We start from the raw sequence: 7532 nt of genomic DNA, 5'->3' as shown, positions 1-7532 counted from the left end.
AAATATTGAAAACCTACTGTTAAATTCTAGTGATTAAAGATTGTACTTGATACTTCTTACTTTTCTTAAATAAATCTAATTATCAAATATGCCCCATCCTGATAATGCTTTGCTGTCTCTGGGTTCTTTTTAATTTCCAGTGGCTGATCTAGAGGCTGCAAACTCTATTGGTTTTTATAAGTGTGTCTGAGTAACTCTTATTCTTATGGTTTAATATTTGCATAGTAGGTACACATTGTATGCATGGAACTTTTTATACTTTTCATATCTTTGGGTTATTTCTCCAGCAACAAGAGCTCTTTCTCATTTTTCCTTAATGAGTCAACACACACACTCTGTTACAAAACAAAATAAAACAACCCACAATTTTTCATAGTTAGGCACGTTGCGTCATGCGTAAATGACCATGGACAGGCTGTGAGTCCAACAGTGAGAGGCTGTGAACTGTGCTTTAGCCAGAGGCTGTAGGTCAGGTATGCACAGCCTGTCGGCTGCAGCTGCTGGTGGTTCTCACTGGAAGCAGGCTGTCTTTGTGGTGGGTAACCAGCATGCTTGGCTTTCTCTGCTGAGTCACAAGCAACGTAAAGTAAGGCCAACCATTAGTTACTAGCAGGCCTTGGATGTTAGGCTCTGAGGGCTAATGAAGCTCTCACCTTCTGGGTGGCTTCTGAGAGAACAGTCTAGCTTTCTGTAAGTCCAGCTGACAGGGTGGATGTAGATTCCAGATAATGGGGTTGATTTCCTGGCCAGATTGGCCCAAATTGTACCATTTACATAGGGTCCAGCCATTGTATGTTCAGTGTCTCAGGACTTCTGGGAGAATTAAGTGACTACTATTATGATTGTTAGTGGATGTAGACTAAGAGATATGTGTGCATGCCTCTGTGTGTGTGTGTGTGTGTGTGTGTGTGTGTGTGTACATGTACAGGTGCACGCACTTCCTCTGCCTGTGTGTCTGTGTGATTCATAGGATCACAGAGATTGAGTCTCAAGTCTTCGGAACATTCCAGCAAACTGGAAACAGGTAGAATTTAGGCATTGAGGATTTGAGGTGAAATAATTTTTCTTTAAGGAAATCTATCATTGGTCATAATGTCTACAGGTAGGGGAAGGCTTCCATTGCAGGGTTAATATCCTTTATATTAACAGCAGCATCTAGTCTGGTGTTGACCAAACAACTGAGAGAACCCCGGTTGACACTTGAGTAAACATCACAGCCACGCTGCAGATGCTGTCCCTCAGTCTGAAAAGGGACTGCTATGGTAATTAGAGACAAAACTGTAGCTTTTGAACCTCCAGGAGCTGTTCACACTGAAGTAATGATTCTGTTTTAAAGCCCTCCCTACCTTCCCTCTTAGTAAGAGGGACAGTCTGCTGAGGTCGGACTTCCGGGGTTCCCCCCGCCAGCCGTTTCATACAGCATACTGCACAAGGCCCCCTCCATGCACTACTGAGAGCAAGTCCCAGCCTGACTTGAACAGGCTCTCCAAGGCATCTGTGCTTCCACTCAGATGTTCGAGGAACATTCTGTGGAGACCCTGGCTGTCTTGGAACTCCTTCTGTAGACCAGGCTGCCCTCAAACTCAGAGATCCTCCTGCCTCTGCCTCTCAAGTGCCACCACTGCCTGGCTAAATTAACGCATTTTTAATGATAGAGCAGATCTTAACTGACTTGATTTATTTATGGAGACAAGAAATAGCCTGGAACTGTAAGACCAATCTAGCATAAGGATGAACTATTTTTATGTTTTTGCTTTTTTTCCATTTTTTATTTATTATGTTTCTTTTTTAGCATATACATTTATATTATTACACATAAATAAAATAAACTACATACAGCAGGAAGAATCATGAAACAATCAGGAATTATATAAATGTTACATTCATAGTGATTTGGCCGTTTGTACTTGGTAAACTTGAAGTAAACATCTTTCCTATCTTGTTGAGTCTAAAATTCTGAATGAAAATCAATATCTATCATATCTCATCTCTATTAACTTAAAACATCTATCTAGATCTAAACACATCTTAACCCCTAAACAACGAAGCTTAAACTATCTGGTCTTCAACCCCATCAGAGACTTGAGAAGGAATAAAACTTAATTAGCTTAGTGAGCCCGAAGCTCCAAAATGAAAAAAATTACAGAGACAGTTTACTGCCTGAACAGTCAACCTATTTTATTTGGGCCCCTTCAAAGGTATTCGCCCTAAATCAGCCTGAAGAAACCTTAAGAAAACGATGTCCCATTTCCTCTAAAGGGGGATTGGGTAGGTTTCTGTTCGTTCTCTTGGTCTACAGATGCTTATTTTCATCAGAAAGTGGTTATAAGTTATTATTGGTCTCATACAGAGAGAAAACTAGATTGGACTCAGAGACATCTCTCTTTTTCTTTATCTTCTTTCGTAGATAAGGAGATAGGAGCTGAAAAGAAAGAAAGGGGGATATAGAAATATAGAGGGAGGTTAGAACAAAAGGTAGATTATTGAATCTACTCCTCGACTCAAGGCCTTAATTGTTACTCACAAATAAGGTTATTTTTAATTCATTGGTATAGAATTTTGTATGTTGATGTTTTTCTTTTTTAAGGCAGGGTTTCTCTGACTGTCCTAAAACTCATTCTGTAGACCAGTGTGGCCTTGAACCTGCCTCTGCTTCTGAGTGTTGGGACTAAAGGCGTGTACCAGCATGCCAGGCATGGTGATGAGCTCTTAATAGTAGCTTTAGTTCCATTTGCTTCATCAACATCAGACTTCTGTGATAAAAAGGTTGTAGGCTTCTAAATAATAATTGAAGATTGTTTGAGAAAAGAGCTACTGTCTTCCTTTCTTCTTCTTCTTCTTCTTCTTCTTCTTCTTCTTCTTCTTCTTCTTCTTCTTCTTCTTCTTCTTCTTCTTCTTCTTCTTCTTCCTCCTCCTCCTCCTCCTCCTCCTCCTCCTCCTCCTCCTCTCCCTCTTCCTCCTCTCCCTCCTCCTCCTCCTCACCCTCCTCCTTCTAAATAAACACATTCAGTTAGATGTTTATCTACTTCTCACAAAATAATTGTTAAGTTTGATCCGGTGATGCCATGCCCTCAGCTGTTTCAGGCACTCCTTTCCTGGACTAGTGTGCCTGTAACAAGGCATGAAACACAGCTGGGGCATTACAGGGTCTGGCTTCTTTACCGTTTTCTTCCATTAGGAAAAGTAATTGAGGCCTGATTTTCAGCCCCCACGGTTGTTCACACACCTGCAAATACAGCTCACCAGAAGCTTGGCCTACATCACTGCACGGTCTCCTGACCTTTGGTTTCATTGCTCAACACAGAAATCTTAGGCTAGCATAGAGGACTCTCAATAGGCTAGCAAGCCACACTCCTCAAACTGCAAGTTAGGCTGCACTCAGAGCCTCCTAACAAAACCCCTGAGCTTCGGTTGGGAAAGGGTAGGCTGGTGACACGGGTGTGTTTCTTGGTTTGCTCCTAAGTGACACAGTGTCTGAAGTAAATGCACCCTCGCATTGGGGCCAACAAGACAGAGTAGATAGAGGAGTCCCAGGTGACTTTCCTGGCAGGGAGCTCTGGACTGCTGAGGATGGACATGCACTGGCCTAATCATGGGTCCTGATTAACACACCACAAGCCATGCTTCTTGCTGTGCCATTACCATCAACTCACCCAAGCCAGTCTAAGCCAGCAGGCACGGCTGAGATGTGTTGGTTACGGTACACAGTGTGGTGTGTAACACGTAATAGGTGCATGGTATGTAATGCATGCCCCTCTGTTATGATGTTTCTTTTCAGCAGAGTTTAAGGAGTTAGCCCAGAATTAAAAGGACACTTATGAAGATGTGATGCTGGCTAATTTTGTGTCTACCTGACACAGGTCTAGTCATCTGAGAGAAGAGACCTCAACAAAGAAAACATTCCTGCCGGGGGCTGGCCTGTGGTGCAATTTCTTGTTTGGTGATTGGTGTGGGAAGGCTAGTTCACTGTGGGCAGTGCTATCCTGTGAGAAGAGGAAGTAAGGGAGGGCCATAGGTGATGAGGGAGGAGGCTACGAGCTGGATGTAAAGCGAATACATTTAAAAAAATTTAAATTAAAAATTGAAAAAAAAAACAGAATTACAACATAATGAAATTTGCTTTAGGCTTTTCTTTCTTCCAGCTGTAAACCTACAACTTATAGAAATACTTACCAAGGTGGATTTTGGTGGTAGAACATGGGCTTAGGTGTGCGCAAGGCCCCAGGTTCAACCCCCAGTACTGCAAATGAATAAATAAATAAACTATTTGATGCTAGGCATTCTCTGTAGGTTGGATTCTCACATTCAAATAACCCTTGTAAAAGGCAAAACCATGCCAAACTGCGGAGTGGTTGTGTTAAACAATCAGTGTGGCCCTCCCAATGCTGGCTGTGTGTGAAGCCCATGCGAGCCTTCTTTGAGCAACACGTACTACGCCCTGATACTTTACTGTGTCCGCAGGAGAGCCCTCGTGATGTGCACAGATGTTCAGAAACCCAACTGTTACCCTCCTGTCTCTAACAGCAGCTCTAGCTGAGCCTAGAGGTCACAGGTCAAAGCTCATGCTCTTTTGGGGGTTACCAGAAAAGGCACCTTCTCATCCTCTGTGGCTTAAGCCTGCCTGGGGTATCAGCAAAGCCACCTCCCCACGGTGAAGGGGACACCCATCTGAGATAATAAAGCAGAGGTGGCGACTCCAAGAGGTGGAAAACTGGGGGACGGTGGAGCCATCTTAAAACACAGACCTGTGCTGGTATGCGTGGGCCTCACGGGCAAGCCCTTCCCTGCTCCTTGCTTTTTTTCCAGCTTCTCTTCCTCCCCTGTGTTCTCCTGCATTCTTCTCTTTGGCTGCTGCCTTCTCTCTCCTTTCTCTTTTTCCTTCTTCCTTCCCTTCCTTCCCCCCATCTTCTTTTGGTTTTGCTTTTTAAAATTAATTGGTTTATTCACTTTATATTCCAGTCGTAGCCCGCTCCCTCCTCTCCTCCAAGTCCCACCCTCGCTTCCCCTCCCCCCTCCCCTATACCTTGGGAAGGGGGCCCCCACCCCCCCCCCACCCCAGCTCATCACGTTGCATCAGGACTGAGTTCATCCTCTTCCCTTGCGGCCTGGGAAGGCAGTCCTGTCAGAGAGAAGTGATTGGAAAGCAGGTAACAGAGTCCATGTCAGAGGCAGCCCCTGCTCCCCTTACTGGTGGACCCACATGAAGCCTGAGTTGCCCATCTGCTACATCTGTGGAGGGGGCCTAGGGCCAGTCCAGGCATCCTCTTTGGTTGGTGCTACAGACTCTGCAGGTCCCCCTGGGCCCTGTTAGCTGGGTCTGCTGGCCTCCTTGTGGAGCTCCTGTCACTTCTAGGTCCTTTTCTCAACTCCTGCCCCTCTCCCACTCTCCCACTAAACTCCCTTCACCATGTGTGGCTGTGAGTCTCAGCACCTGTTTGGACAGCTGCTGGGTGGAGCCTCTCAGAGGAAACGCCTAGGCTCCTGTCTGCAAGCACAGCAGAGTATTCTTAATAGTGTGAGGGGGTGGCTCCCTCCCGTGGGGCCCGTGGGGTAAACAGGAGTTCTCTATGCCGCCGGGACTATGACTTTATTTATAATAGTGTTGGGCCTAGCTTACCCTTGTTTCCAACTGGCTCTTTTTAACCTACTCTCTGTTCTGCCCTGTGGTTCTTTACCTCTCCTCCATTTTCATACATCCGTCTTCTGCGTCTTGTAGGCAAGTCCTCCCGTGCCTCTCTCTCCCCCCTTTGCTATATATGCCAGTCAGCTCTTTAATCAACCAATCAGAAGGTGGTGGAGACCAATGTTTTAAAAACTACTGAGGCAGGAAATGCTTCATTAAAATGATAATACCAAAGTCTAGCCTGTACTCTCTGGGTACAGAAATCAGCCTTTGAATAATACAAGGACAATCTTTACACAGTGCATAAAAAGATCACCCAAACAAGCCAAATTTTCTTTTATCTTTTGTTGCCACCGCTCTTAGTAACCGAAAAAGTTTCATCTGGTGTTGAAATGAGGGTATTGAAATGGTGTAATGAAATTCACTAAATAATTCGATTAGCTCACCGGATGTTGCAGGACAATCTGACCTTCCTTCTAAGACCCTGAACCTCCATCACGCTTGCCGGGATGCTACTTTATTCACATAGGGTTTTTGCGAGACGTCTAACCCCATCACTGGGGCTCCAACCCCATAACCTCATGTAATCCTAATTATTTCCTAAAGGCCCAACCTCATGTCTCATTACATTGGAGATTAGAGCTTCCACATATGAAGGTAGGGATAGGAATAGGGGTAAAAGTCAGGGGCTGTGCTGCAAACATTCAATCTACAGCAGAGAATTCAGGAAAGAGTACTAAATTACTAAAGAATTAATATTTTCCTGGTTAAAAATAATGTGTGTAGAGGTATGGAGGAAAGTGCATCAGTCAATATAGGGCTTGCTTAGCATGTATGAAGCCCTGAGTTCAATCCCCATAGGCAGATTGTGGTGGCACATGCCTCTAATTCCAGCACTCAGGAGACAGTGGCAGGAGAAATCAGAAGTTCACTACATAGCACATTTTAAAATGTGTGTTTATGGGTATGTGTATATATATGTGAATAAAGCAGTAGGCTATTATTAACATCTTGGCAAGGGTCTCTCCCTCCCTCCCTCTCCCTCACCCCTGCCTCTCTCAGCTGTTCTAAGCTCATGGGAGAGAAGAGTCACTGACAGGCAAAGGTGGCAGGAGTGTGAAAACCGAGATGCGAAGCATTGACTTTATCTTTGTATTTTGCTTCCTCAAGGGCTGGTGATGTAGCTCAGAGTTAGAGAGCTTGTCTTGTTTGGCAAACCCAAGACCCTAGGTTCCACTTCCAGCACTAAAGACAAAGCAACGGCAGCAGCAACAAGACGCCAGAAGACCCATGTGGCACACACTTCAGTCCCAGCACTTGGAAGCTGGTGGCAGAATTTCAAGTTCTCAGCTTCAAGACCACTGTGGCTATGTAGCAAGATTGTCTCAGGAAAACAGAAGGAAAAGAGAACTGAAAGAAATGTTTGGCTTCATCACTTCTCCTATGTTTCGTCCTTGTTTTAGACTGCTGAGTGCTGGGGCTATAACAGCTTGGGGCTACTTATCCAGATAAGGTGGGGCCTTGGCAAGTCATCAAGACATTTATACACATTGGTCTTTAAGAGGTAGACCTGGCAATTGGCCTGAGAACCATTGGGCTAATGGCTGTTGACCCATTGACACAGATAACATCTTGAAGTCAGAGTCATTAAACTCAGCTCTTGAGCCCAGGATGGGAAGAAGGTTACTCCCATCTCAGCAACTGCAATACTGGCGTCCACCCACCTCATGCTTCCTCAGGCTGGGTCAGGGATCCAGTCACCGCGAAGGAAGAATCATAATTTCTTCTGTTTGTGGAGTTGCTGTTTGCGCAGGGATTGGTCCATCCAGATAACCCCTTGGCCTCCACCATCCGAGACATGATTACATTGGCAGCTCTGACACTGAAATAAAGTTCCTATCAGGTCGTT

This window comes from Acomys russatus, chromosome 23 (genome assembly GCF_903995435.1).
Source record: "Acomys russatus chromosome 23, mAcoRus1.1, whole genome shotgun sequence".
Lineage (NCBI taxonomy): Eukaryota > Metazoa > Chordata > Mammalia > Rodentia > Muridae > Acomys > Acomys russatus.
The sequence above is the reverse complement of the archived record's forward strand: the minus strand, read 5'-3'. Positions refer to the sequence as shown.